Here is a 24,053-nt window from a genome sequence, read left to right as displayed (position 1 = left end):
AATTGCTAAGTGTTGGGTCATTTGTTACACAGCAGTAGATAAGTAATGTATTCCTTGTCAGCAATGCCTTCTCTACTTGCAGACAAGGAGAAAATACTTGGAATTTAGAAGTTATTCAAGAAAGAATTATTTTGCATAAAAGGGGATGTGATAATAAAGTGACTGACAGGGGTTATTTTTGAAAACAAACAGTATTATTAATATGGTTAAGACAAATGTTAGTAGTAAAAATTCAAATAGTGTAAATAGAAAATAAAATTTAAACTCCTCTTCATTCCCCAGTCCTATGCCCCAAAACCAACAATATTATTTTATCTTAGAATATGTATAGTCATATACAAGTAGACATACAATAGTATCATACACTGCATCAATGGATTTTGAAGTTTGGTCCCAAGACCAACAGCATCAGCTTCGCCTGGGAACTTTTTAAAAATGCAAAATTTCAGATTTTGCCCCAGACCTATTGAATCAGAAATTCTAAGGTGGGTGCTTTAACAAAACCTTCAGATGATTCTGGTATATCATAAAATTTGATTCTATGTACCATTCTGTAGCTTACTTCTTCCACTTGGTAGTCTTTGGACACCTTTATGTGTCATTAAATATATATATATATATATATATATATATATATATATATATATATCTGATGTATTCTTTAAATTGCCACCCAGGACTTTATCATAAGTATACATCACACTTCATTAAACAATTCCACATCAATGTTTCTGTCCAAGTTTCTTTAGTATCATAAGCAAGGTTAAAATAAAAAGGCTTGTGTTATGTTTATATATGGTAGATAGATAGGTAGGTAGATAGATAATAAACTTTATGAACATTCTCTAGGAGAAATTCTTAGAAGTAGTATAGTTGGGTCAAAAATAAATGCATTTTGACTTTGGAGAAATTTGATAGGTTCTCTTAAAAAATATTACATTGATGTTTATTAGTAGGTCTAACTCTTGAAATCTACTTCTATATTGGGCATTGCTATAAACGTTTAAATTTCACTTTCATGGGTTAAAATCACTACTCCCTTTATACTGCATTTCTTAATTTATGAGTAATATTAAGCACTTTTCATAGTTTTACTGACTTTCCCCTGCTATGAACTGCCTTTTTCAGATCATTTCTTTCCAAAATGAAGATTTCAGCAAAGACGTTATTCTGACTTCTTTGGGAGTCTTTTTGAAGGAAAACTGCATTATTAGCATCCTGCCTGCAGGCTGGGGGAATGATGCCCATGGACTGGTTGGTGTTTTCCTACCTCGCTAGCTGCATGCTGCACCCTGCACCCTGGTACACTGTTCTGCCAATGAGGTGTGTTAATTTCAAGGCCCATGATGATAAAATTATGGATGGTTCAGGGCAAATCCAGCTCTATCGCACAAGCAAAGCTCATAGTGCACCTGCATAGAATGGATCTGAAAAATTTGACATTATGAGCTGATTTCGTTCAGGTTCAGTAAACATTTTTGGTAAAGGGCAAGATAGTAAATATTTTTGCCTCTGTGGGCCATATGGTCTCTGTCATAACTACTCAATTCTGAGATCATATCTCATAGACAACATATAATTGAGTATGCATGGCTGTGTTCCAACAAAACTTTATTTACATCAACACACTGTGTGCCAGATTTGACCCATTGGCCTATAGTGTCCTGACCCTTGATTTAGACACTCTTAGTAGATGAAGAGTTTGTGCTCATACCTGTGATTAAAAATGATTTTTCCTGGTTCTCCCCTTTTCCCATCTCTACTTCTCCTCATTTTTCTCCTCTGCTTTTACTTCTTCTTTCTCCTCCTTCCTTCCTTTCTCACCTCTCCCTTCCCCCTCCCCACCCTCTTCCTCTCCTCCTTCTTCTTCTTCTCAATAACTTAGTAATGTAAAGCCAGTTTCTTCAAGTCTCTGTATCTCAGTTTCCAAATCTATAAAATGGTAATGACAATAGGGCTATATGAAAAGGTCATTGTGAAGAGTAAATTAAGAATTCTAGAAAATTCTTTGAGAGATATACACATCTATATCTATGCGTGTATATGCAATATCTCAAGATAGGGAAGAGTCATAAGCAATAAATAATTATAATTCTGAAATGAAACATTTAGCTTTCAGACAAGCATATCTTTTAATGTGTTTTCTTGTCAAATTTCAATATTTTATATATTGTACAAACTGTCAGTAGAGCTAGAGCGCCTTTCCCCTCCTTGTGTTCTGGTTCTGCCTGGTGGACGAGGAGCTCTTCAGAGCTCCATTCGTTTTACCTGGAGCCAGAGCATCTTCTACTGACCCATTTCTATTCACTAGCTGGGGCTCAAGTCTGTCCAGACCATTTATCAAGGATGGTACAAGTACGCACTAGTCATGTCACAATCTTTTGCCAGGTTCAGCTTACTAAATTGGAATGCTTTGAATAGGTAGAGTAATTGGAATCAAACTTGATTTTGCAATATCATTTTGAGCACTTTCTGTTGAACAGTGAGTGGCCTCTGCACTTACCCAGCAATTCTAGTTATATGTGTTGTCCCAACCTCTGATTCTGGCTTTTTCCCATCTTCACCAGCCCTTACTCCTTAAGTGTCAACATGACAACATGGGGCCTCTGGAAGGAAGTATGACCAGGCAGTCTGAAGAAGTTTTGTTTTTTTTAAAATTTTATTGAAGTATAGTTGATTTACAATGTTGTGTTAATCTCTGCTATACAGCAAAGTGATTCAGTTATACATATATAGTATATTCTTTTTCATATTCTCTTCCATTATGATTTATTATAGCATATTGAATTTAGTTCCCTGTGCAATACAATAGGAACTTTTTGTTTATCCATCCTATATATAATAGTTTGCATCTACTAACCCCAAATTCCCAATCCTTCCCTCTCCCTACCCCACCGGCAACCACAAGTCTGTTCTCTATGTCTGTGAGTCTGTTTCTGTTTCGTAGATAAGTTCATTGAAGGAAGTTGAATGTGCTGCTCCTTCAAAAAATACATGGTTATAAATATAGAGGTATAATATTAAGTATAGTAAATGTTATACTTTTTGTTATGGATTAAATTGTGTTCACTCAAAATTTATATGTTGAAGTCCTAATCCCTAGTGCTTCAGAATGTGCCTTTATTCGGAAACCCTGGAAACAGGGTCATTGCAGATATAATTAAAGTTAAGATGAGATCATACTGGAGTAGGATGAGCCCCTAACCCAATATGACTCATGTCCTTATAAAAAAGGGAAATTTGGAAACAGGCACAGACACAGGGATATGAAAGCATGTGGTGATGAAAGCAAAGATCACAGAAGCATCTACAAGTCATGAAACACCAAAGATAGCCAGCACATCACCAGAAGCTAGGAGAGAGGCATGGACCAGACTCTGCCTCGCAGCCTTCAGATGGAAGCAACTCTGCAGTGTGATTTTGAACTTCCAGCCTCCAGAACTGAAACAATAACTTCTTTGTTTAAACCACCAATTCGGACATTTTTATCGCAGCTCTAGCAAATGAATTCACTTGTAATTTATACTCAATAATACTAATAGTAGCAGTAATAATAATAACAAAACTCTGCATTGAACAATAATTATCCTCCAGCCTTGTGCTAGGTCTTATTTTATGTGCAATATTTCATTTTGTCCTCCCAAATACCCCTATGAGGTAGGCGTAATTATTAGCCCCCTTACATGGATAAACAAACAGAGGCTTTTAGAGATTTTGAGAAGCATTTCCAAGATTACACAGATGGAAAGAGGTGCATCAAGGATTTGAACCCCCCTAATGCCAAATCCTGTGGCCCGATTCACTTTGTAATACTATGGAAACTCAGGAGAGTCCCTCCGAGGAGCGATCACTTCCCATCAGCCTTGGTAAATGAGAAGTAATAAGAGATACGGAAAGTAGGATGTTGACAATGCAGCAATTAAGCGGCAGAGAGAAGCCCAAATGGACAGGGGGTTATTTGTGGGTGTTGCTGATTTAGATCTCAGCTTGCAGATCTGAGTCATCTGTTTGTCCTCCGATGTTCTGTGCTCAAAAGCAATCGAGGTGTTGCTCCTGGATCAGCCTCCCTGAGTTTGAGCGCTCTCCCTGTAATCACTGGCATATTTTCCCGCACAACAATCCTGGTTATGAATCCAATTGGTACTTTCCTCATCAGGACCCCAGGGAAGCTGCTGGAAACACACGTCACACTAGTTTTGGGGCCTGGGTTCATCATGCTGAGAGTCAACAGATTGGGCCAGAACTAAGTTCAGAGGTTAATTGGAATCAAAACTTTGGAAACTGTGAAGTTACTCAATTAATTACCTGTGACTCCTCCCTGTCTTCCCCTTTTTTGCCTTCACACCTGAGAAATGTCCAGGGAGCAAAGGGCACTTTCCTCACACAGGTGTTCACCTTTGTCCCAAGAGGTCAGTAGTGTCTTTTCATCATGTGGGCACCCTAGAAAATACAAATACACATTCTCAGAGCTCTTACAGATGGTGCTTCGGAGATGAGAGAGCTTGTGACATAACCTTAATTCCTTCCTGAATCTAGAGGATTCCACACTGTGGCAGGAAGCTGGGTAAGTTATCTGGAGGCAGAAAATTGATGCTTTACTCACTCCCAGTGTGGCTACAAGCAAAGGCTAGAAAAGCAGACCAGCCTGGGTTTTCTTCCTGTCTCTGCACTCGCAAGCTGTGTGCCATGGAGAAATTTCATATCTTCTCTAGCCTCATATGCCTGATCCACAAAATGGGAGTGATGCACAGATCTGGTGGTGGTTGTGAAAAACAAGTGAAATTTTGCATCTAAATCACTTAACACAGAACTTGGAGATGTAGCAATTACTGAGTCAAGGCGAACTCCATGGGGATGCTTTGCTGTTGCCAACCCAACACTTTCCCTCTCCCATCTCCTTGTTCCTCTCTGTGTGACAAACTGGCAGACAGTGGCTCCATGTCCTGACTGATCCCTTGTGTATGAATGGCCCTGACTCCTAAGACAGCTTCCCAGATGGTAAGACTTCAGCGTGAATTGTTGGCTTGGACTTTACTCTTTCCAGAAAGACGGGTCTGGGGTGAGATGGATTTCAGCTTCCAGAATTCACCATGGGGCCCCTTTCCTGTTTGTTTACTAGGTGGGCTCCTCTTGGTGTGAGGGAGGTAATATGTTTCACAGTGTGTTTTTTAGATTGCCTCTGCCCAGATGTTCCTCTGTGTGGGTTCCCTGAGCAATGTGGGAGGGAAGGAACACCCTGGTGTCAATGGAATTTCAGCCAAGAGAGGTTGCACCGCCTTGCTCAAGTCCATCCACCTCCTTTGTTGCTCTCAGGGAGAAAGATTGTATTTCAGACTGAAGGCTCAGAGGCAGTGGTCCTGAGACCACTTTTGATATATTCTCCCCTTTCATTAGGTCCATACCAATGACTGCTTATTTGATGAAACAGGCATTAGTGCCTGAGCCATCTTTGAAGAAAGGAGCCCAGTTATAGACAGATCTATAGGTAATAGGTATTCCCCAAAGTGACCATGCAAGTGGTAATGTGTGATGGCCAGAGGGACAATAGCTCTTTGTTTGCTAGTGCCAGCCCCATCCAGTCCTGTCCATTGTCCTAGTCAGCATCTCTTTCCTCTACCCAGTTTGAATCTGGAAGTATATAAACATTCTAGCTATGGCTCAGAGTCAAGGCATCTTGCCTGGAGGTCCAGGGTAGACATATGATCTTCATAGGGAGGCATCAACCTCCCCAAATCAAAGGATGAAGGGCAGTGGTAGAAAGTTATCATCAAGAGGTCAGCTACTTAACCAGGCAGGATTGATAGCTACCCAGAAAACAGAGAGTGAAGGACTTGGGACAGGATTAGAAAAGGAAATATTGGAGTGACTGTGCTTCTCTCCCTCGATTGAAGAGCTTAGATTCTAAAATCCAACTCACATTGAGGGTGCTGACCAGGTGCTGGGCATGGTGGAAGATGATGATGAAGCCCCTGCCTCCCCCACCGTCTTGCCTTGCAGAGAACAGACTTCATCAAAGACAAGAGGTTTGGGTTTCCAGACCACACTGGCCTCGAGAGGATGATGTTTAGATGGGGGTTAGGAGTAAAGGGACAGGGACAGCAATGTCGTAGTAACATGACAATAACAAGAAACACAGAAAGAATGGGAAGATAGAATAGCCCCTTTATTTATTTTTTTGATTTCCCATGAATCTCTAATGACAGTAATTGTAAATGAAGTATTCTGCTTCCCTTAAGGGAGTGGAGTTGGGAAAGGGTGGAAGGATGAAGAGGGTTAATCACTGAAGCTATGACTTCTAACTTAAAGCTAGGTTTGCGTTCATAGGGAGAATTGTCCCTTTAATGGGATGCTTAGTACATGCAAGTTGTGCTAACTTCTTCATACGCATTGTCATGTTTCATTATCTCACAACCAACTGAACTAGGGCCTACTATTACAGATGAGAAAATGGATCTTAGAGGAAAGGAAATTATTTGCTCAAGGTCACTCAGTCAGGAAGTGGCAAAGCCAATTCTTGAATCCAGGAGTCCCAAAGCCTGAGCACTTAACCATCATGTCACCTGTCCTTTTGGGGTTCTTAGTCTTCCAACTTCCTCCCTTTCCAGGAAACTTCTTTCCCAAAGTCAGCTGAGCTAAGTCTCTGCTCTGTGTTGCTCTCGCACCAATTAAACTCTTCCCAGTTTTGCTGTAGTCATGCTTTCTTCTCTAAAGCTACATCATTCTAAGGTTGTGTGTTTGGTTGTCATTTTGCTCAAAAAAGTAGGAAGCATGGGAAAAACCTTCCTTGCAAAAGAGCTAAAATAATTCTATCATAATGTCAAATGAGCATCAATAAATTACTGATTTTAGTGGAAATGTTGGTTGTCATAATAATAAAAAAGTATGGCAGTTATAACAATTACAACAACACAACCATACCCCATTTTTAATGAACACTTACTATGTATCAATTCCTACTATGAGTGCTTTATATGTAAGAACTCATTCAATCCTCACTATGATTCTCATGGCCTGGACTAAGATGAGGTGAGTAAGGTCCTTGGGGACAAAGTGTAAGGAGATGCTCACTGTCAGGGTTGTGAAGAGGGATGCCTTTTTAAATGAGGCATCCTGGGTGCCCCACTTGCCTCACCCTAGTCTTAACCCTGCCCTAGGAGGGCTGTGGGACTGAAACATTCACAGTCACATGAACCTTTACAAAGTAATCAACTTGAACTTAAATAGAGTTGGTATTTTGGAATCCCAGGCAAGATGGTTCTTTGGGACACTAACAAAGTCACTATTCCTTATCCCAGCAACCCATCTCTTGATTTATTGACCTGTATGAGCTTGGACTCCCTAATGGAAGGAAGGAAGGAAGGAAGGAAGGGAGGAAGGGAGGAAGGGAGGAAGGGAGGGAGGGAGAGAGGAAGGTCAAGACTTGTTTAGAAGCCAATGTGAGGTGCTACATTGTCCCTGCCTGTGTATTAGGCAGGACATTTTTTTGTTCACATGACAGAAACCCAGTTCACACTACTTAGGCAAAATGTGGAATGTATTTTTAAAATGTAAGATTGTAGTATGTAATAAAAGAATAACTAAGAGCCAACTACAGGTAAAGCACAGATATTGTGGCTTCAGGATTAACTGAAAATAGATAATTGAACTCTCTATTATCAGCATAATCTTTTCTACAAGGCTTGTGGGGTTTCTGCTCAAATAGAAACTCAGGCAACCTCAGCTGAGATCCCACACTGGAATTCTCATGGTAGATATGCAGATGGGGCCTCATTACCTGTGTAGTGACAATCATATTACCAGAAAGAATATGATAAGGGCACATATTTCTGTGCTGTAGCATTTCTAGGAATAGAGAATTAAAATCTGGTGATCAATCAGAAAGAAGAAACATCATGAAATATGACATGATAGGATGGGTGGGATTTTGACAAGTGAAAGCATAAAACCAGGACTTTGAGGGGGAGGGAATGGTATTGACAAATGCCTGAAACAAGATTTCAGAGCATGACCAGCCATGGTGTTTGGCTGGATTGTAGATTATAAACCATGGTATCATGGGGTTTAGGCAGAAAAAGGAAGTGAAAATATTGTGGTGGAGAACTTTGAATATATGAATGAGGAATTGTATGTATTTAATGATGTTCATTTGTTCATTTATTTATTCATTAATAAATATTTATAGGGCTTTTGTTAGACACCTACTAAGTCTCTAGGTGCAAAGATAATTCTGAAACACAAATACTTTCCAGTGTAGAGAAAATGCTCATGTGAAAGGGAGCTGTGAGTAGCTGAGGGCACCTCTTATTGTTCAGATGGTGTTAAACAGTCCTTCTTATTCGGGGGCTTTATAGAATATTGCCGTGGCGACAAGGCAGAGGTCCCTAACTTACCTCTGGCTTTTAATGAAAAGACCATTGTGTGAAGGAATCAAGGAAGCTCTGAAGCTTTTTAAACAGAGGAATGACATGGTTGGGGTTTCCCTTTAATAAGATGGTACAAGTGGGTGTTGCAGGGGAGATTGGAATTGGGAGATTCTGGAGCAGAAAGAACAGTGTGTGTGTGTGTGTGTGTGTGTGTGTGTGTGTCTGTGTGTGCCTGTGTGTGTGTGTGTGTGTGTTGGTGGGCTTGTTACAAGAGTTTGGGTAGGAGAAAATAACAATTTAATAAATACAAAGCCTGACTTTCAAAACAGAAGGAGAAAATGGAAGGACATTTTAGAGGACTCCATAGTCCCCTGGGTATGCTGGCCATTGAGGGATACTGAGGATTCTGTTGTCTGGGTGGATGGTGGTTCCCGTGCACTAAAGAGAAAGATCAAAACCAGGAGTAAGTGTGAGCAGGGAAAGGGAGGGGAAAGTTTCGGACACGTGGACTGTCTGGTACCATAGACTTACTCGGAGAAGCTGGAAATTGGTTCAACAGCCTTGAAGGTCAGTACGGAGGTTGAGGATGCTGATATTAACTTGAGACCTTCAGTCTAGAGCCACCTTTCTAAACCAGGGTTCCAAAAGAATTAAACCCTAATGTCCTAAGGAATCCATTGTACATAATGGATTGACTTTCCTCCTGTGCATGGAGAATATTAATTATGTGCCATCCTTGAGAGAAGTGAGAAATGTTATTCAAAGCATCAAATGATCCCACTTGAGAAAGGCTAGTTTAGAAATAATGGCTGCTAGAACTGGGGATTAGTGAGAGCATTAGGAAAAAGAATATAACTCATGCATGGGCTTCCCTGGTGGCGCAGTGGTTGAGAGTCCGCCTGCCGATGCTAGGGGATGCGGGTTCACGTCCCGGTCCGGGAAGATCCCACATGCCGCAGAGCGACTGGGCCCGTGAGCCATGGCCGCTGAGCTTGCGCGTCCGGAGCCTGTGTTCCACAACGAGAGAGGCCCATGTACTGCAAAAATAATAATAATAATAATGTAACTCATGCAAAAGGGAACCTAGGTAAAAAGATTAGTTAGATCTAATGTTTAGGAAGTAAGAGGGAAAATAAAGGAACTGGTATGTCAGTAAGGATAGGAATTTCGAGAAAAGTAAGAGAAGACATATCCTCCATTGCTGTTGTTCACAACGTACCCACTGTCTGGAAAACTCTCTATCCACTTCTTTTCCTGTTGACTCCTATGCATGTTTCAAAGGTCAGAGCAGGAACCGAATGTTTCGGGAAGCATTCACTGCCACACCTTTATCACCCAAGTATGTCAAAATGCCGCTTCAGAACACCCAGAGCACCCTCTAAATATCTTTGACACATTTACTATATTATTTTGAAATTTACAGTTTGAATAATCACTTCTCTTACTAGATCTTGAATCAAAGACCATGTTACATTCTTATAGTCCCATTTGGTGGGCATAGAGTTGTGCCACCCAGATTGTCCTTTATAGAAGAGCTTAGCTGTCAGCTCCTTCAAGTTTTGCCTCAGCTGCAGAGCTCCATCTTACCCGAGGAGATTCCTTTCCTATGGCAGACCTCAACCAATGATAGATCAAGCCCAATGTGAGACAACACCAAAGGTCCATACACACTCCAGAGCTTCCCATACGGTTTCCCCAGTCTTTGTCAGGCTTCCACCACAAGCTGATTTATCTGTCGTCCTGATCCTACTTTTTGCCTCACCCTTCCAAAAATATTCACCCCTAATGTAACAGTGTATATCAAATTCTGTGTCAGCGTCTGCTTGTGAAGGGCTCAGCCAGTGACTCTCCAGTATCTAGAACATAGTCTAACGTCAAGTGAGATCAATGCCTTTTTGTGCAGAGAAGTTGAATATCACCAAAGTTGCATATTGTATTCATCCATTCAATAAAACTTAAGTTTCTATCTAGTGTGTGCCAGACTCTGCTCTAGTCACTAGATTTTGACATAGATTTCATTGACCTTTGGTGTCTTTGAGAGCAGTGAATCAGGGAGGGGGGCAGAGATAATACAAAATTGTAAAATGTTAAGGAGAATGAAAGTTGAGGTGGGTCAATGCTATGTTAAATGTAACACACTCTACAGAGGTTAGTCAGTTTTGTTTTTCTTTCAAGAGTGATAAAAGGGAAAAAACAGAAAGAGATGAGGTGTTTCTTGAAATTGCATAGTTGAGACTGATGGTGCTAGTAACATCTGGGGTCTCCTCTACCCCTTGGCACTCTACTTGAATACCTACCACAACCTTCTTTCATAAGTGGGATGAAATAATTATTTCTGGCCAACCTAATGTGAGCAGAAGAGATGTGCATATTTTACAATCTTGGGCCATAAAGCTGTCCACTGAAGGGTCTCTATTTTATCTTCACCCATACTGCAGAAGAATGGAGGGGAACTCAGGAACTAAGAACATAGCAGAACCGTGAGATTTAAGAATTAACCATGAGCCTTAATTCTTGCATGACTACATGGTACAGACACTCTCCACATTGACTTACTCTGGACTCTGATGCAAGCCAGAAGTATCAATACATTATTACTGTTTAAAAACCACAGAGATTTTGGAACTCTTTGGTAAGGCAGGTTGTCTACGCTAACTAATATATATGGTATATAATTTAAGGGAAACTTTCTTCTTAGAATGAGAAAGGCTTGACTATATTTAGAGGCTGAGAGGATGATGCCATGGAAGATAAATTGAGAAAGCAAATGAGAGAGTGGATAATCATTAAGGCAATTCCCTGCAGCACAGAAGGAAGCGACCCAGAACGGGGTCCTCTGTTCTCCTAGGTTTTGTTGTCAAGAATGAAAAGAATATTGGTCATTTTTATATCAGTGGTTTTACTACTAATTATTAACTAGAAAGAAATTATGAGAAAAGAACAAGGATCACAAACATATGGAAGTAACAAAGGTTCAAGAATCTTTTCATGTTGTTACACACAGGGTGTGTTACAGTAAAAAAAAAAATCATAGTAATGCAAACATGAATTTGAATCTTGGCTTTGCCATATCCTAGGTATAAAGCATGAAAATGATTTATTCTAAGATCATTTATTCAGTTCAGCTGTAACACGGGTAAATTGGCGAACACCTCACATGGATTATTATTATTTTTTTAGTGTGTGAAGGCATAATGAAATGTCATGTAAATTGCAAAGGAAAATGTTTGGTAAATTTTGAAAATCATGCGATAGCTAACCTTTATTGAACTCTTGCTCTGTGTCAGGCACTGCTCTAAGCAAAATATAAGCATTAAATCATTTATTTCTCATAACAAATCATTGAGGTATGTTCTTTTATTACCACCAATTTTATAGATAAATCCATTCAAAAAGCATTAGCTGCTAATACTTGTTCCTGGGTAGAGAGATTGTGGGTATGTATTTTTTATATTTTCATATATTATAAGAGGTGCATATTATACTTTTATAATAAGAAAATAAAATGAATGTGATTTTTAAAGCAATGAAAATATTCAGTTTTATTCCTTTTGGGAAAACAAGAAGTATGGTTCTTGAATGTGATGTTTACCAAACCCCAGCCCTACTGAACCTTTTGCCAGGGTCCTAAGGCTATTCTCCCAGATACCCTTATGGCATATAGACCTGTACGGAGAATCAACAAAGCTAGAGCAGGGGCTGTTCTTAGCTCTTCGATCCTCCAGTTTGGGTGGTACCCAAGCGAGTATGCCTCTAACCCTCCGGGCTTCTCCCCACAGAATGTCTCATGGGTGGTTTTTTTCCCAGTGGACAGCTGAGTGTTCTTGGAACATGACTCTTAATATCCCCCAGTGATCTCACTGGGGACTCTCTGAGAATCTGTATAGAACCATCTCAGAATTGTCCTGCTGAGGGGCAAGGAAGTTGGGACATTTATTCACCAATGTCTATCCCTGATTACTCTTGGTGGTGTTCTGCAGTGGGACAAAGTTCTCCTGTGGCCAGAGGACATCATATGGCAGAGAAACATTGTTCCCTTTTGGTATCATTGGAGATTGTTGGCTGGTGACCTCTAAGGTAAGCTGAGGTGTCAGTATCGGGCACCAACATGATCCACTACAGATGCTGAAAAGATACATAAAATAATAAATAAAAAAGATAAATAGCAGGCACCAACAGAGTCTGTTACAGATGTTAAAAAGATAAATGAAATCACATGGTAAATGCTCAATAAACGCTAGCTGCCATAATTAAAATTATAACATTAGCATTATCATAACTAGTACAGAACTCGCATTGAAATCCAAGTCTCTTAGGAGTCCAAGTTTCAGAGTATTTTAATTAACAAGAGGATCTTCAGGTTTCTTTTTGGTTGTTCTCCTTACCCCTTCCAACCCTTATGGCTGCTTGGACTAATTTTTAATTCCTCATTCTCTGGGTAGGAATAATTAAATGGGAAGCATTTTTATAGACTACATTTTCCATCTCTGAAATTTTGGGCTTTGCTTCACAAAAACCCCCAAACTAGCATTAGCCTCTATTGTTGTTTTTATTTCTCTAAGCTCTGCCGCTTATGGCTCTGGGGTCAGGTGACAGACATCTTGTTTGTATGAAGGTTCCCAAGGGGTGAACTACAGTCAAACCATGTTACTCTGGAAGAGTTTAAGCCACTTTAGCTGCTCAGTGGAGATCGCATCCTAGGATGTAGGCAGGTTTCCAGGACAACTGGCATTTGATGGTTCATTGAAGGATGGCCAAAGCAGCTACATATTGGTGCTTTGGAAGTCTCAAGCTTTTGGTTCAGGAAATCCAAAACATATTTGCTACAAACATTTTTCTCCTCAATTTTTAATCACATATATATTGCAAGGGAAATGTATCCCATCTGTTTTTTTTTTTTACTCATTTATACTTATATCATCCAAATAAAATTTTGAAATTTATTTGATGTTCCACATTAAAAAAAAAATACTACAATGGAAGAACATACGGTATTTGGAGAAAGACAGTGCTTCTGCCCCTCATGCTGATAGTAACTGTGGGTCACTGAAATGGCCTCAGAGTCAACACAGTGAATTGGCCATGCCCTGGATTCCTTTGAGGGAAGGTTTCAACTCTCTCAGTGGCAAACACAATAGGCAACAAAGGGCTCATCTAATTCTATTCATCACAGAAACTTGGCAAAGAGAAGAGCAACGTCAAAAGAGGTTAAAGGACCTCAGATATCAACGAGTCCAACCTCACTGTTATTTTAGAGCTGAGGAAACTGAGCCCTAGAGGGAAGAAATTCTTTGCCTGATGACACATGGTTAATTAAAGGCAGATTTGGGGTCATAAACTCAGGTCTCTTGAGCCTAGAAGTAGTGGTTCTTTCTACTCTTTCTGTTGTAAAGCATCAAAGCACAAATGCAAAATCAGGCTGTAAAACCCAAATCATAAGAGCATTCAAAAGTCACAGACCGTTATGAATTTGGGGGGGAAAAGGGAAAAAGCCTGTTTTAAAAGCAGGCTTCCTCCCTCAGAGCGCAGGCTCTGGGGTTAGATAGGTTGGCTTCTTGTTGCAATTTACTTCCTTGATGATAATGACCTTGGGAATGTTACTTAACAACTCTGAGCCTCTATTTCCTAATCTGCAAGATAGGTTAAAATTAGCATTCATGCATTGGACGTTTGTGAAAATTAGATAAAAGACTGGGGGTAAAAGCACTTGATGTGGTAGCTACCACAGAGCAAATTTTCTAAAAACAATAGTGTTTTTCTTAGTATTACTATTATCATGATTACTCAGTGGTCTTCCTTTCTAGAGCAGTGTTCTGCTCAACTGTGTTTTGTGGAACACTATTTCCAGCAGATGTGAACTGTCTTATGAAAAAATAATGTGAGGAAATATCCCATATTTTCATATGTTTTGAAAGTGTTATATACTCCACCATTTTCTTGGAGATTCTTAATGCATAATATGCACTCGATAAAGTCTCTGAGAAGGCGTGCAGGAGAGAAAACTGTCAAATGTTGTTGAAGGCAAACATTACCAAAGATTGCTGAACCTTATTCTAAGAACACACATTAATTAGCACTCTGTGGAATAGCTTTCTGTCGCACATCAGTTTGGGGAACGAAGGTACGGGAGAGAAAACAGGTAGATGCAAAATTGTAATGCATAGCAGCTCACAATCCATCATGACAAAGGTGCAAAATTGCGAGCTGAAGATCATCTTGCAGAAAGACACTGTGAAGGGGATATCAAAGCAGGAGAGGGTCAGTTGGAGATTACAGCGAGGAAGTGTCTAACGCAGAGTCAAGAAAGTGCTGAGGAAATTCTGGAGAAGAGCAAAAATCTCACTTTACACCTTCAGCAGTGGGCTGGAGTAGGAAGAAGCTCTGGCTGGAGATTTGGGGACCAGCTTATCTTCTTTTTTTTCCCCCAAGGGCAGGAAGCATCCTGGGCTCATTTTTACATTTACAACACCTAGCACAGAGCCTGGGATGAAGTAGGGACTCAATAAATGTGCACTGGGTTGAGACCAGATCTAAGTGGATGTGAAAAGCCGTGGTTAAGGAATCTGGACGTTATTTGGCAGACAACGGGGAGCCGTCGAAGCTTGTTGCTCGGAGGAGTGACATGTTCCGAAGGGCACTTTAGAGAGATTGGTTTGGCAGCATGTCGGGGATGCAACCAAGGAGAGAGAAACTGGAGGCAAGAATCAACCAAGAATTCATTTACCATTTCGAACAAGAAAAATCTGAACTCAGGGAAGGGCTGTAGGGATGGCGATGCAGTTGTAAAAGCAGCTGCAGAGGTAGAAAATTCATGCAACTTTCTATCATGATAATTACTTTTTTTAAGTTAAAAAGAGGAAAATTAATAAGGATTATAAGTGATTTCATGTTGTGCAAAGGGAAAGATATAGACCTGGAGGTTCTGTTTCGCCCCCTGGAAAACTAAAAGAATGATGGTGTCGTGGGTAGACGAGAGGGAGTGGAGAAGGTGGACTAGACTAAATTGGGGAGAAAGCTAAATGTTGGCCTGGAGGCAAATTTGAGCTGCTAGCAGGGCACCAGAAGGTGCACAACCAGAAAGCATTCAGGAATGTGCAATGGAGACGTGCAAGCTTGTTCCCTGCCCTCTCATGAATGAAGATGCTACCAGCAGTCCCATCTTGGTCCAGTCCCTGAGTCAACCCTGTAGAACTGACTTAGCTCCTCCCACAGGTGGTGGCTGGACATGACCATGCTCTTTGTGGGAGAAGCTCCAGACACTCACCTACCCACTCAATTAAATTTTTTTCCTGTCTCATTGGTTTTCTTAAGAATACAGCCTCTGGAATCAGACTGTTTGGATTTGAATCTCAGCACTAAAAGAAGAGAAGAGTTTTTCATCCTCTGTCTTCTCTTCCATTTTTCTGCAAATTTAGAATAAATAGAGCGTATATGTGATACAGTTTTGTTAAGAAGAGTAAATGCAAAACATTTAGAAACTTCTCAACATACAGTAAGAGCTCAATATACAGCATTTTGGCCATTTACTATTATTTCTTTGATCATACCAGTCATTTGTACCCATGTGCTGATGACTGAGCTTGTGCCTCTGTTTCCCGACAATGATTCAAAACCTGCCAGGAAGCAGAATCTAAAGTACTTAGTTGAACTTGTGCTAAGCACCTCCTGAGTCGAGCTCCTGTTCACCCTCCCTCTTCTCTCCAGAGAGCACTACTCACATCGTCACTCACATCATCACAGCAGTCTGGGGGTATCAGCTGCTACCTCTTTCCCATCACTCACTCATTCATTTATTTATTGAATCATCTATTCAATTAATATTTATTGAGCATCCACTTTGTGCTAGATACTCTCTCCACAGCCACCAGATAACACTACCTCATGTCTTTGTCTTTCTGGATACTGTGCTGCTGACTTCCCACTGAAGCCACTGAGACAGCAGCAAGAATTAGAACCCTGCCCTCACAGGAATTTCTAGTGTGTTTTGAGGTTGAGCCATCAAACTCCTCCAGTAAAGTAACCGTGCTTTCTTGCACTTCCCCAGACTCACAGAGCAAATGGTGGGCACAGGATAAAAACCCAGTAAATTCATGCTGATGACTTGGGAAAATACACAAAAAGGTCAGCATGGCTTTTACTCCATGATGAGTCAGGCTAGAAGACATCCGTTCTCCCATATCTGTTCACATCTGCCCTAATACCTCATAAAACCTCACCCCAGATAGTCATTAACGAGGTGGCAACATGGATATCAGGGGCCCAGGGAGAGGCGTTTTGTTTGATGTTCTGGAAGAAGGAAACACAGAATTGCTCTTTGTGAAAGCATGGGGGCTCTCTCTGAACCCCTGCTTGACAGTTGCTCTCTGTAAGCTCAGACATGAAGTCAGGGGAATACAGTAATATGGGGGAAGCGCAGCCGTGAAGTGTCAGGGTAGGGGGATTTGGGGGCTCAAGGGCAAGAGTGAAAGAATAAAAACAGATGCAGGAGCTCTGTGTGTGGCTAACATGAAATGACAAATCAGACCCACATCAACAGAACACTCCCTAGTCTGTGTTTTAGTGAGTTGTATTGTTGTTGTATGTGCCTCCCTGCTTCTGTGCATACATCCAAACTTCTGACCTACAGTGAAGGATGGGAAGGGGCCGGACATTTTTCTTGCAGTAAACTTATATCCATGTGTAATTGCACATGTATTTTTCTCCTCTGTTCTTGCGTAACACTTAGCGCCATGCCTGGTATGTGGTGAGTGCTGAGAAAATTTTTGAATGAATGAATGAGTGAACGATCAAAGAGTGGGGCTCCTTAGCAGGGAGAAGGGAACGAACAACTCAGTTTCTTTTTTCTGTCCATGACCCTATCCCCCATCCAGAGATGTAGAATGGGGAAGAGGCCCAGGAACTCCATTCTAGGAGACCCCCACTTGTCGATGGCTCTGACTCCCGCCCGTCCTAGAAAGGTGACTTTCTGTGGCCACAGATGGATAAGCCCCCTGCACAAGGCGATGTACAGAAGCCAGACCTCACTCCTCAGCCCAGGTGTGGCAGTCCTTCTGGGGCCCCCTCCCCAACTTACACACACACACCCAGTGGCGGGGGGCAGACCTAGCTTTGGAATGGGGAAGGACGCTTTGTCCTACCCACGGGGGACCATCTAAATCAGAGCAACCACAGCCCGGCTGGCACATCCACACGCACCTTAGGGTTCTCCTGTATGTATTAGGAACCAGGCATTTCTTTACTCTCTAGAAACCAACTACACTTCAGTGAAAAGGTCATTGATGCTGTGATAGCAATAGGAAATAGCTTTTGAACATTTATTTTCATGGGGCAATTTTTAAAAATATCTTTTACATTCATTACCTCACTTGGTCAATCACCACCATCCAAGAGAGAGAGGCTGGCATCTTTCTTATTTAACAAATGGGCAATAAGGCCCAGAGAGGTAAGTTAACTTGCCTGAGATTCCAAGCAAGCCAGTGGCAGAGCTGGGACGGCATCCAGGCAGGGACCCTCCTGAACACACTCTTAAACCTTGCATTCAATAATTAGACCTGTGTTTACGTCTAACTTTGGCACTAGTTACTTTGTGGCTTTAGGTCTGTCCCATGCCTTAGACTCATTAGTTTTCTCATCTATAAAATGAGAAACAAAAATCTTGTGTTGCACAGTCGTAAGGGTGGGGAAGGCTGTATGCCTGGCAAGCAGTACAGTGTTTGGTATATAGGACGTTGCTTTTCTCTCCACCATCTCTGTCATTAAGACAAGCTCATGAGGATTGCTTCTGTCACAAGTTCTGCCGAGCCTACCTCTCCCTGGATCTGAGCCTCTTTCTCCCTGGCAAGGGGAGAGCTGTTGGGAAGCAGTTGCCTCTCTGGATAAGGGAGAAAACATCTTCAAGTGTGCCCAAGGCAAACTCATTCATAAAACAAACATTTATGGATCTTCAGCGAGAAGCCAGGCGGCAGCAGCAGCCCAGCATCAGGGTCTCCTCTGTTGGTTCATTACAAGCTGAAGCCCCCCTGGAGGCCGGTAGGGAGTGGGGCTGGAGGCGGGAGCCGTGCAAAGGCCAGCTGGCTCTCAGGCAACAAAGTCAACATTGCCCCAGATGTCTGCCCTGGGGTTGAGGCCATTAGCTCCAGTTTACCTGCTCACTTCATTTTTCAAAATTAACCACAAAAGCTTCCCATGGAAACACAATGGGCAGCATTTCTCAGCAGGGGTAGAAAGAAAAGCTCTATCTTTTCCATGCGCTTGTTTGGAGTTTCTGATTGTCCCCCAGAGCCCTGGAGGCTTGGCAGGCACGTTCCTGATTGCTCCCACATGGATGTCTGTGTGAGCCCCACTTTTCTTTCTGCTCCCAGATGTGCCTCAGCTGAGGCCAGACTTCTGTCCTTTCCCTGTTGCCAGCCTTGCCCGGGCACCCCAATACTGAGCCCAGCAAGGCCCTGACTTTCTCATTTTCTTGCTTCTGTTCCTGGGGGATAATATTACAGTTTAAATTCCTGGACTCACATTGAGGGTTGCTTAGAGATGGGGTATGAGCTTTCATCCACCTGATTTAATTTCTTTTCTCACTCCCACCTTCCCCCCATGGCTGCCCTGACAAGGCAGAGGGCAAAGGGGAGAGGTGAGGAGGTTAAACGCTTGTCTGTAGTGATATCTTTTCATCAGGTTGTGCCGAGAGCAGGGCCAGACAGGAGTGCCTGGCGCGTTGGTGGGCCTGCGATAGGTTGTCTATGTCCTGGCTGCCTGTGAGCTTCACTGGGAGAAATAGGGTGACTGAGGGCAGAGTGAACATACTTATGAAAGACAAACAAAACTATAAACACCAAAATAGAAGGCTGTGCAGTGGAAGCTGTCTGGTGCAAACCCTAGGAAAAGGATTTCTAATCTACAAAGCAATAGCAATGCAACAGCCTACTATATGCTTAAAAAACATCCCCCAAATGAAAACGAATCAGAAATACTGTAAGAGAAGAGCCAAATGCAACCCAGGTGATGAAAGAACTCCCAGCAATGACTTAATGGTTGCTAGCTTAAATTTTCGGGGAGTCAAGGAAACGGGAGTGATGCCAGAAGATTGGAAACGGGGCCAGTGGACTGTTTTTATTTACACATAATTTAGGTATTCATCAGGTGTATCGTTAATTGTCTCCCAGCTGGAATGAAAGCCCCACCAGGGCTAGAACTTTTTTTTCATCTTCTCTGTTGATGTATCCCAGCACATAGAACTGTGTCTGACTCATAGTAGGTTCTGAATGACATTTGCTGACTTATTTAAAAAAGGAGAAAGAAGGATGAGCCCACAGCTCTCCCCTTGACTGGGCTCTTCAGGATTACAGTTTGTGGTCCAGGTGATTGTGAGTGTCCCTGTGTGACTCAAGCATCCACTCAGATTCTGGACCTCTCTCCTCACTGTGTCTGTATGTTTGTGTGTGTGTAAAATATATTTTCTTATCCTCACTAAAGAAGTAAATGAGAGATCTTAGTATTCCCCTAACTCACCATCCTCCCAATTTCAAGACCTCTTTCCTTCTACATAGTCTGTGACTCTGGAGCTCCACTCAAGCCATTTTGGATAGTGTAGTAGGCTAAAAAATCAGCTTCCAAAGATATCGGATACCAAGACTTTCCTTAAAGGTTACCTTGTAAGGAAAAGTGTCTTTGCTGATGCGATTAAGTTATAGATCTTGACTTGGGGGGGATATCTTGTATTACCCAGGTGGGGCCTCAATTTATCAGATGTCTTTATAAGAGAGAAGCAGAGGAGATTCGATAAACACAGAGGAGAAGTCAATTTGATGATGGAGGTGGAGATTTGAGTGATGCAGCCTTAAGCCAAGGAAGGCTAGAAACCACTGAAAGCCAGAAGAGGCAAGGAACCGAGTCTCCCCTAGAGGCTCCAGGGAAAGTGTGTCCCTATTATCACTTTGATTTGGGCCCAATGAAACTGATGTTGAACCTATGACCTCCAGAACTGTGAGGGAATACATTTCTGCTGTTTTAAGCCAACCAGTTTGTGGTCATTTTTTATGGCAGCCCTAGGAGATAAATATACGGGGCAATGCGCTTATCTCTTAGAGCAGATGTTAGGACTTGGCCTAGGTAAGGCTCATCAGACCAGGAGAGAGGCTAGGACAGGGGGCAAGGTGTAGTAAATTAAATCCAGCTGTATGTAAGACATAAACTATGAAATCTTAATGTCCTAACCCTGTAGACATTCATATCTTGCTCTTATAAAATCCTGTTGGCAGTAATGGTGTGGGTGAGGTCTCTGTCCTATGAGAAGAACTCAACTGATAGGGGCTCAGCCGTCTTTAATGCATAATTTCTGAGGTCCTCTTGGGTACCCATTCCAGGTGTCAGGTGGACAGAGAGCAAGATTTCAAATGGGGTCTTTTACAGGTCAAGATTTTACGTGGCATTTATTACTTCTGCCCCTGTCCCATAGGGTGTAAATTAGTCATGTTACTCAAAGAAGGCCAGGAATTCTGGTTCCTGATTGGGTAGCCACACTTCAACAACAACTCTATTATGGAGAGAGAGCATGAATTCTTAGTGGATAGCAAACTAAGGCCTTAACGAAAATAGAAAAAATAACTGTAAAGGTAAAGAGATGAAAATAAAAATTAGGCAATATAACTCAAAATATAAAACCATCTTATTTTCATTTTAAAACTGACACAAAATATTATGAATTAAACCATAAAATTTATATCAGTTTTTAAGATAGGATAAAAGGCTTGCCTTTAGTATGCCTTTTTGGGGAAGACCTCTGATCAGGCTAACGTGTCCACTCCCCTCTGACGTGCACTATTGGGAAAATAAACGTAAACTCTGGAATCAGAAAGAACAAGGTTTAAGTTCTAGCTCCTCTACCTACCTGTGTGACCTAGAAAAATGATTTTATTCTTCTGAGCCTAGTTTCTTTATATTTGGAAATGGGCTAGTTTCTGTAGGTTACACAGTCTTCAGGATACAAAGACAAAATAAAAAGAAGAAAACTGCCTAATGTGTTTTTTCCTGCACCTGCAAGAGTGGGATGAACCAAGGTCACACTTGAAGTCTGATCAAACGTAGCAGAGTGACCAAGGAAAACTGCAATGCACATTCCTCATTTACTGATGAGGGGGCCTCCCTTTCCCTATGAAGGGTGATAGGAAGAAGCATTTGTAGTCTGGTGAGCGCCACCTAGGGGACGCACTGGGGAAGAGTCTGTGGTGCAGATGTAAGCAATTAATCATAAAGTTGCATATCTATGTTCTATCCCTGTTCAACTCATGCATGTGACTGAACAGAAGGAATTGTGGTGTAATAAAATAAAAAAAAAAAAGAAAAACACCAAAAACCTTGCTCTCCATGAGAAGGACTGGAAGTACCTAGGTGGTCTGCTGCCTGTACATATATTGCTTTCCCTGTCCTTTATACCATCCAGAAGGGGTGTGTTTCTACTATGGGGCTGCCCAGATGGGGAACAGAACCAGGAGTCAGCCTAAACATTTATAAGGGAGAGTGAGTCAACACACACACACACACACACACACACACACACACACACACTAATAACTCTAAGGATTAAAGATAATTTGACAATTAGAAAATGTCTGCAAACTAAAATTTTTGTTAAATGTGATTAAGGATTAAACGACATCATAGAAAACAATGTGAAAATATGGTATACAAAATAAGCATATTTGTAAAAGGACCAAATAATACTTCTAGAAAATAGTAAAGAAAATATATAGAAATAAAAAATATGCCTTAACAAACAACTGAAACACCAGCACAGACACAGCTGAAGAGAGAATCCATGAACAGGAAAATAGATCTGAATTCAGCAGTGAGAGATGAGAAGATGATTGGTGCCTAATGTCAAGTTCAAACGGCAAAAGGTGACTGACACTGGTGAAACAGCAATCTGCTAAGAAGCTTGAGAGATGCACTAAGTGAGATATGAGGTTTGGTTTGAGACAAGGTGTTCAACACTAGGGCTGTGAATGCGAGTGAGAGCTGGAGCTTTGTTTATATGTTGTTGCTTAGCAATTGCATTCCCCATCCCCAGTTCTTTTTCCTCTACTATGTAGTCTGTCACAGAATTACTTTGACTGGTGGTGTTGTTGAGGGAGATGGAAATTGGAATTTTGTATTCACTTAAGTTTTCTTGAAATGTAGATCTGCAAATTGTTTTAAAACAAAACTATATTAATAATAAAAGTATATTTTACATGCTTTCCTAACAGGCGTTCAGTAATGTCAGGCTTAGGATAAAATGTTTAAAATTGAGTAGCAACCTAGTAGAAACTATAACATAATTATGGTTATAATTAACAATGGAAACTTTATAAACCTCTCCATCCCTCATTCCTGCAGCTGGAGAGCCCTCTCAGGGGGCTCCAGATTGGTGGGGAAAGGGATAAAACACATTTATCTCCAGGAGCAGGTCCTAGAAGAGAAGGCAAGATACAGTCCTACTCACCTCCTGGTGGGTATTTCCTTGAATATAGAAAAGTTGATATGTGAGAGGTAAGTTCTTGGTCACCAGTACTTCAACCAGACACTTCCTGCTGAAAATCTCAGAAGCCCCTTATTCCTACCTCACACTATCAAGGCTAGTATTTCCAGCCCTCAGGCTGCGTTATTTGCCTTCATGCCTCAGAAGGCAGAGAATTCATAGCCGAAGCTTGAGCTGACAAATGGTAATAAAACTGAAGAACTCCCAAGCAGAATTTTGAGCTTGACCTCAGAGCTAGTGGTCAAGCTGGAGATGATATATTTTTAATGTAAATATTCCTGGTAACATGAGCTTGGGACTCATGCCAGCAAAGCTTCTGAGGGGCCTTTTCTCACCCTGTGTTCTATGCATATGTTTCTCCTTCTTAAAGCCTTTTCTTCTCTTTAGGAGAAAACTTTGTTTTATGATCCCTAAAGCAGTTACCAATCTGATGAGTTTTCCAAAGCCAAGGCTGAAAGACCATAAAACAGGTTTCAGAGATTGAGTTGAAGCCCTTAGGAAACAGTTTCTGGTCTAGATTTGACAAATGTTTGTGAAAATTTGGTTCTAGACTGTTGCTTATGCATAATGCATTCTAAAATGAACTTGAGCTGGCTAAAACAAATGGCATGTAAGAAAGAGCATTAGAGATTTGTTCATAAGGATTCAGAGTCTTTGAAGAATTAAATAAATATGTTAGACTTAAAAGTAACGTAGTTGTTATGATTAATAATATATTTGAGCCTCCTGGTGGTCAGGGTTAAAAGAAAAGCCTATCCGAAAGGAGGAAATAGATTGATTCCTAGGGAGAAGTAATAGGTTCCATTTCATTCTATGTATTTTGCTACATTTTAAAAGAAATATGTTACATGAACACTTCTTAAGGGGGCATTAATAGGTACAATAGAAAGTGCCCTTACAGCAACATTAAAACCAAGACAAGGGGTTTTAAAATGGTCATTTGGTTAAAACAGCTGTGATGAATACTAAGGGTAAAAACTTGAAGCAAGATTTGGGTGAAGAATGTCTTCTAAGGGGCTGAGCTCACATGGGCTAAGTATGCGATTTCCCAGTGACAGTATCTTATAAAATAAAGAATAGAGTTTAGACTATTCAGAGTGATGAATGAATAGGCTACCTATTGGTTTATATTTCTTCAATTTTTTTTTCTCTCTTAGAGACCCTTTTAAAAGAAATGC

Source organism: Monodon monoceros, unplaced genomic scaffold (genome assembly GCF_005190385.1).
Source record: "Monodon monoceros isolate NGI ecotype Baffin Bay Population unplaced genomic scaffold, NGI_Narwhal_1 Super_Scaffold_13, whole genome shotgun sequence".
In the NCBI taxonomy this organism is placed as follows: Eukaryota; Metazoa; Chordata; class Mammalia; order Artiodactyla; family Monodontidae; genus Monodon; species Monodon monoceros.
The sequence above is the reverse complement of the archived record's forward strand: the minus strand, read 5'-3'. Positions refer to the sequence as shown.